General features: G+C 45.0%; 1 pseudogene; it reads right to left on the bottom strand.

Annotated features, from left to right (window-relative positions):
- Positions 5798 to 7888, bottom strand: Gm16410 (predicted gene 16410; annotated as a pseudogene).

Below are 12604 nucleotides of genomic sequence, written 5' to 3'. Positions count from 1 at the left end.
AAATTGTACATTTTTGTTTCTTTGCTTGTTTGAAATACATTCTGGTTGGGCTTGAACTTGCGGCGATCTGCCGGCTGCTGCTTCTCCACTGCTGGCATTAAAAATGTGCACTACTGAGCTTGGCTCAGATTACATACCTTCTGATTGCACTATATTTGTGTGGGCATTTCCATTGGCTAAATCTACATCCCATAACATTGTATTGTTGACAAGAGTAATGTATGTGCCAGGATGGTGTCTGGGATTCAGACTCCAGACTTCCAACTTTGCATAGGAATATTTGTGTGTGTGTGTGTGTGTGTGTGTGTGTATGTGTGTGTGTGTGTGTGTGTATCATCAGAGGACAAGTGCTTAAATCCTTCACTATAACTGGTACATTTTATATCAGAAACTCAATTATCAATGCCAATATCAATAGTCTTTGGAAACTCCTATTACCTATTAGAGGCTGCCACTTCTCTAATTAAAGAACTCATAGAGGGTACACCCCACAAGCACTGTTGTACTTGCTTGAGTAATGAGAGTATATCCATTCTTGCAAGACCTACATAGAAAGTGGTCTTGTAGACTTCAGAATGGTGCATATTATTTTCAAATTTCTAATCACAATCAAAGATGCCATGAGGAATTATACTAGAATACCCAGATAGGAATCATTTCAGCATTATACAACAAACCAATATCCCAGATACATTGTCTAGGAGAAAAACACTTACTCGGAAGTCGGCCACATAAGATCGGAAATGGGAGCTCAGCTGGTGCACAGAGTTCAACATGTAAGCACCAGAAATAATAAGAAGAAAGCAATGTGGAAATTCCTAATGTTTACTCTTCTCTAGTAAATGACTTGAAAGATGTTGAAGCAGTTGAAGTACCTGATACAATTTTCAAAAGAATGATTATTTTAAAACTAATTGAAATCCAAGAAAGTATGTATATGTAGATTAATGAAGTAAGGATGATAAGGCAGGGTATGAATGAGGAATTCATCAAAGAGAAAGAGATATTGACAGAAATCTTGGAAATAAAGAACTCATTAAGTAACCGAGAAATTCAGTTTAGGGGCTGGCAAGACAGTTGAGTAGATAAAAGCACTTGCTGTAGACTCTGGAAACCTGAGGTGGATTCTCAGAACCCACATAGGGGTAGAAAGGAGAATGGAGTCCAAGAGTTACCTTCGAACCTCCACATTTCTGTTCTGCTATGCGTGTGCACCACTGTACAGGCCCCGGGTGCGAGCAACCCTTAAGTAGGGCCACTCAGGCAGGTCCGTGCTAGAAGCAAGCCCAAGATGACCACCAGATTGGTACCATGGGGACTGGACAGGGATAGCCTGAAATGATCATCTCTCGGGAGTCTTATAGGCCCCAGGTGGGGCAGATCATGTCCAAGATGACCCCTGTCTGGTGCCATAATGCATGAGCAATAGTATTCCTGAGGGTGTGAGCATGGGAGAGCTGGCCCCACCACTTGTCTGCCCTGGGACAGCATCAGTGTGGGTGAGGGAGAAATGCGCTCCCTTCTCACTTACAACAGGCAAAAAAGCTGGCCCTGGGATCATGAGAGCAGGGTAGCAGGCCCTGCACTTCACATGGGCAGCACAGTAGGACTGGCCCTGGAAATGGGGTTTGAAGGTAAGCTTGTCCCCACCGGTGTGAGAGCAGGAGAGCTATGCCTGCCTCTTCTGTGCTACTCAGTGGTGCAGAGCAGGGAGAGCGGCCCTCCTCCCACCTATGGCAGGTGGAAGACCTGGCCCTGATGAGGTCATAAGACTGGGAGGACTGGCCATGGCTCGCTCTCTCCAGATGCATCATTTGGGAGAGCAGTCCCTCGACCTCTCCTGAGCAGCAAGTTAGAGATAGCTCTGGTTTAAAGGACGTTTCTGAGGAAACGGCCCTAAGGGCCTGACAGCTAGAAAGCCTGTGGGCTGATGAACTCAGGTACTTCTGAGGCCCAGATCCTGGGTTTTGAGGTAGCCCACCCCAACATTGACCCCATCAATGAACTGCTGCACTGAATGAAGAAGGGATCGGTCCTACAGATTCAAAACTACTGGATCTCTATGACACAGGGCAACAACAGGATAACTGAGAGGCATCTCAGTGAGGTTCCAGTCTCCATAGAGAAGCAGAAGCCAGAGGCTTCAAACCAGACCAGTGACTCATTGCAATGAGCATTTGCAAGCAGAGTATGGATACAAGGGTAGACTGTGGGACACACTGTGATAGCTACAGCTTCCACAATGAGATTTTGTTTTCTCTGTTGAGGGGGGATTGCAAGGGTGGGGGGGTGGGTGTGAGGAGATGGGGAGACGAGTAGGATTGAGGTGCATGATGTGAAATTCACAACCAATTAAAAGGTTTTTTGCCAGGGACTCCGGTGGAGTCAGCTTGACAGATGAAAGTCTGAAAGCTTTCTCATGAGGAAAAAGTTTCAAGGAAACTTACTCCCGGATCTTTGGCTATTTCCCTAACCCATAAAATTAATTTTCCAAATCCACTTTAGTCTAGTGTATGGATCCACGTGCACTCTATATAGCTTTACCTTATAGTAAATGCCTTTTAAGGTTGTATTCTAACATAGCTAAAGCCTTTTCCCAGTGTTCTTAGATTCCAGATAGCAGCAAGGAGCTTAACCCATTCAGTAAACTATTAAGCACTTGCCATTTTACTCAGCTGTTTACAGATAGAGACTAAAATTCTCACTGAGATAGAAATTCTTATTACAGACTACATTCCATGCCAAGAGCAAATTAGTATACTATACTGAAAATGGACAGTCTTCAGATATAGATAAGAATTAACGAGGCCTAGAGAATTTTGGGGTCAGTGACACTACATTATTCTTGAGGCGTGTCAAGAGTTAACTACCCTGGGGCTATTAACAATTAGTGTAAAACTCTTGCCTGGCAGAAAGTGCTAATCTCTAATGTAAACATTTATCTGGTCCCTACAAATTCCCTTTGTAGTCACTCCCCTTGCATCTGTGCTAATCTCTAGTGTTATACATTTATCTGGTTCCTTTTGAAGTCACTCCTTTTGCACCTGGAAAAATTCAATGTGCCTTGTTCTGCAATTTATTCTGTATTATAAAAGTCTGATGCTCGACTGGAAAATTACATTCAGATCCAACACCATTCTAGCGTGTTTGACTGCTTGTCACTACATCTTATCTTGCCCATCTACTCTAGAGACTCTTTCCTACGCAGGCACAAGGGACCAGAGGGCTTGCGGCAGTTTTTTAAGAGTTATTTATTTATTTTATGGATATGAGTACACTGTAGTCCTACAGATGGTTGTGAGCCTTCATGTGGTTGTTGGGAATTGAATTTAGGAACTCTGCTTGCTCCGTTACAGTTGGCCCCGCTTGCTCCTGCCCAAAGATTTATTTGTTGTTATACATAAGTACACTGCATCTATCTTCATACGTACCAGAAGAGGGCCTCAGATCTCATTACAGGTGGTTGTGAGCCACCATGTGATTGCTGGGATTTGAACTCAGGACGTCTGGAAGAGCAGTCAGTGCTCTTATCCGCTGAGCCATCTTGCCAGCCCAAACATTATTTCTTTTTCTTTTTCTTTTTCTTTTCTTTCTTTCTTTTTTTCTTTTTTTCTTTTTTTGGTCTTTAGAGACAGGCTGGCTGTCCTGGAACTCACTCTGTAGACCAGGCTGGCCTTGAACTCAGAAATCTGCCTGTCTCTAGGGTTTCTTTTTTTAAATTAATCATTCCATTCGTTTATATCTGAAATGATATCTCACTTCCCAGTTACCCCCTTCACTGACCCCCCCATCTCACATCCACCCTCTCCTCCATCCCCTTTGCCTCTGTGAGAGTACTCCCCCACCCACTCACACTCTCCCGCCCCACCGCTCCAGCATCCCCCTATACTGGGGCATCAAACCTCCACAGGACCGAAGGACTCCCCTCCCATTGATGTCAGACAAGGACATCCTCTGCTACATATGTATCTGGAGCCATGGATCCCTCCCAGTACACTCCTTGGTTGGTGGTCTAGTCCCTGGGAGTTCTGGGTGGTTGCAATGTTCTTCCTATGGGGTTGCAATACCCCCTGCTCCAGTCCTTCCTCCAGCTCTCCTACCAGGTTCCCTGAGCTCAGTCTGATGGTTGGCTCCAAACATCCACATCTGCATTGGTCAGTTGCTGGCTGATCCTACCAAGGATAGAACCTGTAGAGACCACTGCCAGTAGATAGGCACGGGCCCCCAGTCGAGGGATGAGACTACCCACCCATCTCAAAATTTCCTTCAGTCTTTGTTCCATTTTTTTTTTTTTTTCGTCCTGGTTCTTCCCTTGGACAAGAACATTTCTGGATTAAAAGCTTTGAGATGGGTGGATGGCCCCACCACTAGACCAGGGGCCACGCCTATCTACTGGGGGTAGTCTTTACAGGTTCTATCTCCCCTTTCTCTGCGCATTTCAGCTAAAGTCATATCCACTGGGTCCTGGGAGTCTCTCGTTTCCCTGGAGTCTGGGACCTCCAGTGGCTATCCCAGTTCCTCATCCCTCACTGCTGCATATTGTTATTTGATTTCCTGACCCTCTGTACCTCTCTCCGTTCCTTCCAGTACCTGATACTGCCCCCTTGTTTCCACCTGCTCCTCTCTCCCTTCCAGGTCCCCCCCTCCACCTACCATGATCATCCTGTTCCCCCCTCAATGCGGGACTGAAGCATCCACACCCTGGTCTTCCTTCCTCCTAAGCTCCATATGACCTGTGGGTTGCATCATGGGCATTGTGAGCTTTTGGGCTAATATCCACTTATCAGTGAGTACATATCATGAGTGTTCTTTTGTGTCTGGGTTACCTCACTCAGGATGAGATATATATATATATATATATATCTCAAATAAAATATCCAATAAAAAAGAAAAAGAAAATTATATATTATATATATATAATTTTCTTTTTCTTTTTTATTGGATATTTTATTTATTTACATTTCAAATGTTATCTCCTTTCCCAGTTCCCTTCCAGAAACCCCCTATTCCATCCTCCTTCCCCTTGCTTCTGTGAGGGTGCTCACCACCCGCTTACCTACTCCTGCCTTCCCACCCTGGAATTCCCCTAAACTGGGACATTGAGCCTTCACTGGACCAAGGGCCTCTCCTCCCATTGATGTCCGACAAGGCCATCCTCTGTTACATATGCAGCTGGAGCCATGGGACCCTCCATGTGTACTCTTTGATTGGTGGTTTAACCAATCCTGGAAATTCTGGGAGATGAGGTTGGTTGATATTGTTGTTCTTCCTATGAGTTGCAAACCTCTTCATCTTTTTTCAGTCCTTTCTCTAACTCTTCCACTGGGGACCCCATGATCAGTTCAATGGTTGGCTGTGAGCATTCACCTCTGTACTTGCCAGGCTCTGGCAGAGCCTCTCAGGAGACAGCCATATTAGTCTCCTGTCAACAAGCACTTTTTGGCATCGGCAATAGTGTCTGGGTTTGGTGTCTGCATATAGGATGGGTCCCCAGGTGTGGCAGTCTCTGGATGGCCTTTCCTTTAGTCTCTGTTCCACTCTTTGCTCCTGTATTTCCTCCGGTGAGTATTTTGTTCCCCCTTCTAAGAAGTACCGAAGTATCCATACTTTGGTCTTCCTTCTTCTTGAGCTTCACGTGGTCTGTGAATTGAATCTTGGGTATTCTGAGCTTTTAGGGTAATACCCACTTATCAATGAGTACATACCATGTGTGTTCTTTTGTGACTGAGTTACCTCACTCAAGATGATATTTTCTAGTTTCATCCATTTGCTTACGAATTTTATGAAGTCATTGTTTTTTTTTCCCCAAAATACTAAAATAGCCCATGGCATAGTAATTTAGGACACAATATAAATGACATATACAGTCAGGTTCCCCAACTCTCCCATGGCTGTTTTTAACTCTGTCTTGGGTAGGGAGGCTTTAAAATGTCCACTCTTTAAATGACCTTTATTAAAGTTACCAAACCACAGAGGGAGGGAGGGTCACTTTGGAAGAAAAACTTAATGTAAAAGAAATCACAAGTCCTGGGCCGGTGTAAAGGAAAACGCTTCATTGCTTCGTTTGCCGTCTGTGTTCTGTCGGCAGGAAAGCCTCAAACTCTTCTGTAATTGTAAATTATCCTAAATTTAATATTGCAACTTCTCCAAAGTGCCCCCATTAAAAACTGCAACTCAGGCGGAAGGAGGGAGGTATGTGAGAAGGGACCTCTGGCTGCAGGTCACCGAGTCAGTACAGTGCAGAAATGGCAAGCAAGACTCTTCATGACCGAAGCAAGGCTTACAAGAAGTGGAGGACATAACCTACAGGCCTCCACTTCCATCAGATGGCCAGAGGTGAGCTGAGGCAGGCGGCACCCGGACACTAGCCCTTAAGGATGGGTCTCCATGATTTAGAACTCTGTGATAAAGGTTCCTGTCTGATCTGATACTGAGCAGATCAATCATTTTCCCGGGGAGGGGGTTCCCAGTTCTGGGCATCTTTCCGAAACGATTGAGAACATGCTCGAAGACGTCCCTCTGCATCAACCACCGAGGTGCGTCTGGTTCACAGGAAACAACAGGAACTGAACGGCTGCAGCATACGCCAGACTTAATGCAAAAGAAACTGTAAGACAATCTTTATTAAAGTTAATCTGCTATTTTTATTGTTCTGCTTGAACCTTAACTATGGCATCAGAGACTTGCTACTCTGGAAGATTGCGGAGCCAGTGACCCTACGACTATCTGCGGACCATCTGAATTACTCGAGAGTTTTCTCATCTTCTACTGTTTCCTCTGAAAGCACGGGATTGAAACAGTCAAGGGACACACGCCTCAGCTCGTCTTCTGGGAGAACTTTATAATAGAGGTAAGCATATGGCAGCTGGCACAGCTCAGAGTATCGCTGAGACAGTTCTGACCAGGTGCCTAGCCCCTTGGGGACAGCACTTAGTGGTTCACCTCTTAGGAATCCCACTTCCCTCGGTTTTGGATGGCCTGGCCATCCTGACACCCAGGACTCTCCTTTGAGGTACTGTCCACGGTTGTCTGTGGCTCTGGGCTCTCTTCCTGGCCAGTCACTTCCTAGTGCATCCCCGATGCCACGGGACATCCCGGCTAGTTGTTCTTCTGAAGGAGCAGGGGACAGAGCCACAGCCTTGCCGAGGGAGGCTGCTGGGGTTGAATTTCTCCCCATTGATCCCTTCAGAGACTGAAGCACTTTGAAGCCACCATAACGCAGGAGGCTGGCCTTGCTCTGACCATGCTTCATTTCTGAGGCTGCCGCCGCGGTGGCCCATGGCTATCTGCTACAGGCTGGTCTGTCCAAGAAGGCACAACTGATGGGCTGGGGTTCCTCTTCTGACTTCTTTTCTTAAGGCCACATGCTAGTTTGTCCGGGTCACCTCCTTGTGACTGCTTGGCCAGGCAGACATCCAGGGTCCCTCTCCCAGCCTTCATGCTCTGTGCCCTTTGATGCAGTGAGTTGGGGTGAGGCCTATCAGTCAAGGATGGCCTTCAGTGGATCTCAGTGTGAACCTGCAGACGCACGTTGAGCATCATGGAAGCCAGGATGTAGAGGTAAGGAAAGTTGATGCGCAGCCACCAAGCCAAGTCAAAGAAGATGAGCAGCGTGCAGGTCAGCCCCTTGCAGAAGACCCCATTGGAGCGGGCGGCGGCCTAGCGCGACAGCCAGACCCGACAGAGCCATCATCATATAGAGATCCGTGGCGCCCCCACTGCCCGCCCGCCCTCCCTCTTCGCGCTCCGTCGCCCAAGGCCTCCTCCCCAGGGCCGCTGCTCAGCGCTCAGCGATCTCAGGGAGCAAGGGAGACCACGGCAAGGCTGGCAGGAGGGCGGGGGAGCCGAGTCTGCGCGTCACTCTCCGGAGGCGACTCCGCCAGCTACCTAAGTCATTGTTTTTAATAGCTGAGTAAGTAGTACTCCATTGTGTAAATGTACCACATTTGCTGTATCCATTCCTTTGTTGAGGGACATCTGGGTTCTTTCTAGCTTCTGGCTATTATAAATAAGGCTGCTATGAACATAGTGGAGCATGTGTCCTTGCTATATGTTGGGACATCTTTTGAATAGATGCTTAGAAGTGGTATAGCTGGGTGTTCAGGTAGAACTACTTCCAGTCTTCTCAGGAAAGGCTATATTGATTTCCTAAGTGGTTTTACCAGCTTGCAGTCCCTAAAAGTTTTTTTTTAAAGAAGTCTGCTGACCATTTCAGCAGAACAGCTTGACCACCAGCTATCCTCACAGCCAGAGGCCCGCTCCTTGTAAAATTTTGCTTCTCGAAGTCCATTTTGCCTGTGACAGTTCCTTTTTCCTTTGTGTTCTCCCACCACTCTCTTGCCCTATAAAACCTCAAACTCCCATTCTGGTGGGATTGTTCTTCCTCTCTTAGAGACAGCCTGGCAGTTCGTACCCTCAATAAAGCTCTGCCTTTTATTCTCAGTGTGGCTCTCATGGTCTTGTTATTTCAGTAAACCTTACGAACAGCTCATGATTTTGTTCTGTAATAGGACACATATTTAGCCACAAAACAAGCTTTAACAACAACAAAAATGATTAGTGAAATAGTACCCTATACATTGAAACTGATCAACACACTTGAGACAATAGTGGGTCATTTAAAAACATAGGCAGAATATATCCATACTAACAGGGTACATGAAAACAGTACTAAAAGGGAAGTTTATAGTAAAGAATGTCTACATTTAAAATGCAAGTAATAACCTAATGATGTGTCTCATGGACTTAGAAAAGAAGGAACTAATCAAACACAAAGTCAGTAGAAAAAAAACCAGATAATAAACATAGGTAGAAATAAATGAAGTAGAGACTAAAATACTAATATAAAAGATCAGTGAGCCGGGCGGTGGTGGCGCACGCCTTTAATACCAGCACTTGGGAGGCAGAGGCAGAGGCAGGCGGATTTCTGAGTTCGAGGCCAGCTTGGTCTACAAAGTGAGTTTCAGGACAGCCAGGGCTATACAGAGAAACCCTGTCTCGAAAAAACTAAACAAAAAAAAATCAGTGAAACAAATATTGGTTATTTGAAAAGATAAATGAGGTTGGTAAACTATTTTCTATAGTAACCACAAGAAAGTGAGAGGAAAGATCTAGATGAATAAGATTAGAGGTGAAAAGGAAACATCACAAATGACAACTCCCCTGGACCCCTAGGAAAAATAAAAAAAAATACTGGACACACAAAAGCCACGCATAAAAGCCACTAGAACTCAACCAAGAGATGACATTTTATACACCTAAATAGATTAATAAAGAGCAGCAAGAATGAGTAAGTTATAAAGTCCCCCCTCCAAATCCAGGACCAGATGGCTCCACTATTGAATTTTACCAACCTTAAAAAAATTTTTATGCATGTGTATATTCGTGTGTCTCTCTGTGGGTGCTCACACATTTATGAGGGTACCTATGCAAGTCAGAAGACTGTACCAATTAAACTTCAGTTATAAATGTATCACGTAAATAGAATCAAGGAGAAAAATCACATGGTCATCACGGGTGCAGAAAAAGAATTTGATAAAATTCAATATCCTTTCATGATAAAGACTCTGGGCAAATTACATATGGAAGGATTATAGATCAAAGTAATAAAGTATACAGCCATACAGCAAAAGTGCATAGCTGGTACTATTCTGAGGGGGGGGGGAATGGGAAACATTTCCTCTTAATCAGGAACAAAGTAAATGTGATACTGTCACCAATCAGCTCCTACTCAAAAATAGTAAGAGAAACCGTAGATAGGTAAATTAGCAAATGAAACTAAATAAAAGGCATTCAAATAGGAAAAGGAAAGTAAAATGACCTGTTTTCAGATGATATGATGCTATATTTAAAGCACCCAGAAAACTCCAGTAAGCGATTTTTAGAACTGATAATAGTTTGAGTGAAGTAGCACAATGTAAGGTCAGTCACACAATAAGCAGCAGCTTTTCCATTCACTAGCATGATTTCAGAGGGAATGAAATCAAGAAAGCGATTCTATTCACAACAAACGCAAACACATCAAAATATTTAGGATGTGAAAGATGGCTACAGTGAACATTTATAAAAACATGAAAAACACAATTGAAGAAGACACTTGAATGGCTGCTAGGGTTCATGTGTTGGAGTTTCAATACAGATCAAATAGACGTACCTCAAAAGCACATATTCTTTCATATGTGGACTATAGAAAAGAATGAATGAGTGAGAGAGTGAATGAATACATTACTTTCATACAGAACATACCTTGAGGGGCAAAACTCAAGTGTAGCTCTAGGCCCAGCAACAGAATCTGAAGTTATTATTATTATTTTAATTTAGCCTAACAGAAACTGACCAGAATATGGTATGTATATGTTTGTATTCTTATTTATAATCTTGGGGTGAGTGTAGTGACACATACCTTTAATCCCAGCACTAAGGAGGCCAAGGCAGGCAGATCTGAGTTCGAGGCCAGCCTGGTCTGCAGAGTGAGTTCCGGGTTAGTGGGTGACTCATAGCAAGAACTTGTCTCAACAAAACAAAAACATCTTAGGGCAGGGATTGGGGCTAAAACAGGACAACAAAGAGGAGACTGATCTAAGGAGTGATTCCATAGAACAGAAAGATGCCCCGGAGTGAAAAAGTAGATAACTCTTTAAATCTCCAAGTTTAGCAGGATGTGATGGGTTTGCTAACTGACTTCTATTGCACATGAGTCCAGCATGAAGGAAAAAATCCATTACACCATTTCCTATATTTTGGAGTACTTTATAACTGGGCCATTTTGAGAGGAAATCTATTGTCTGAGCAACTGAGAGCGCCTAAAAGCAAGGAGGGAATCACATGTCTGAGAGCCTTGGGCCATCCTTCTGCTGGTGTCTGGATGGGAGATGGTCACAAAAAGAAGTCATGAGGAGAATATCATCCTCGTGTGGGATCCTGCTGAGTTTGAGCAGCACGGAGCAGAGGCTGTGGCAGACAAGGAAGGAGACAGACTTTGTCAGTGACTATGGAGCCTGAGGGGATAAGCCTGGGCCTGGGAGACTGCTGTCTGCAGAGCTGACCTCCCTGTCCTATGTGACTTGCTGCTAGTAGCACTGAGATCTATGATCTCAGATCAGGCCAATTCCTTGATTCTGCATTCCTCTGCCTCTTACAGGCTGGTTTACTGTTGGGTCTGATAGCATGGACACCAGCAGATAGAGTTCTCAGTTGCTTGGATTCTCTGCAGGGCTTGGTGGGCTTGTTTCTTCCTTACCCCCTCTATACTATACCTCCTATAGCACGGAACATCAACATTTGTTACTCCTGGTAGCACAAATTTGGGCGGGGTGGTGGTGGTTCTTGAGCAAGTGGGGAAAAAGTTGGGGCTGTGTGTGTTAGATGTGGCTCTAGTTTCCCATAAAAGAAAAGCTTCTAAACTGACTGTAGACACATCTTTGTCTGCTCAGGCACTCAATCTGTAAACATTACCAACATGTGAAGTGGGAAAACAAAAGAAATAGAAAGGACTTCAGCTATGAATCACTACACCACTAATAGACTCTAACATAAGAAGACTCGAGAAGGCTCCTGACCGCCTGGAGCTCCTGGGGCCTGAACCACCAACCAAAGAGTACACATGGAGGGACCCATGGCGCTGGCCACATATGTGGCAGAGGATGGTCTTGTTGGACATCAGTGGGAGGAGAGGCCCTTGGGTTTGAGGGTGTTTGATGCCCCAGTCTAGGGGAATGCCAGGGTGGGAAGACAGGAGTGAGTGGATGGGTAGAGGAGCACCCTCATAGAGGCAGGGGATGGGGGATGGGGGATGGGATAGGGGATTTCCTAAGGGGAGACCTGGAAAGGGAAAAACATTTGAAATGTAAATAAAGAAAATATCCAATAAAAAAGAGTCAAAAAGAACTGTCTTCAGTGACTTGTGGGGTTTTTCCTCATTCATTCATTCATTCATTCATTCACTCATTGTAATATTATATTCAGTTTCTAAAAGTATCCTTTTATGTTTCTCTTTTGGTAGCCTGCAGAGTACTGTCCCATAACAAAGGCATTAGAACATAGGAGTGAAGGTTCTATGTAGGCCCCAGATAGTCTTCTCCATGTTCAATGAGTTGTGTGGGTGTTGCCTTTAGCAACAGGACCTGAACAAAATCTTTAATATATAATCTGTCCTGCCTGCAAAACATACTAGAGCAATGGTGGCCCAAAGCTTGCGGGAGTGACCAGCCAATGTCTGACTTGACTTGAGGCCCACTCCATGAGGTGGAATCCATACATAACACTGCCTGAGTGGCCAAGAACCAGAGAATTGGTATCCCAGAGACCTAGGGAAAAATCAAATAATGCTGATCTTTTTTAAAAAAATGGTAATAGTGAAATGACTCCTGATGATATTTGGCTATACTCATAGATCAGGGGTTGATTCAGACATCATCAGGGAAGCTTCCTGCAGGGAAGACCCATAGCAGGAGAGGGAGAGGGAGAGGGAGAGGGAGAGGGAGAGGGAGAGGGAGAGAGGGAGAGGGATGAGGGAGAGGGAGAGGGAGAGGGAGAGGGAGAGGGAGAGGGAGAGGGAGAGGGAGAGGGAGAGGGAGAGGGAGAGGGAGAGGGAGAGGGAGAGGGA

Source organism: Mus musculus, chromosome X, assembly GCF_000001635.26.
Source record: "Mus musculus strain C57BL/6J chromosome X, GRCm38.p6 C57BL/6J".
Taxonomy (NCBI): domain Eukaryota; kingdom Metazoa; phylum Chordata; class Mammalia; order Rodentia; family Muridae; genus Mus; species Mus musculus.
The sequence above is the reverse complement of the archived record's forward strand: the minus strand, read 5'-3'. Positions and strand labels throughout refer to the sequence as shown.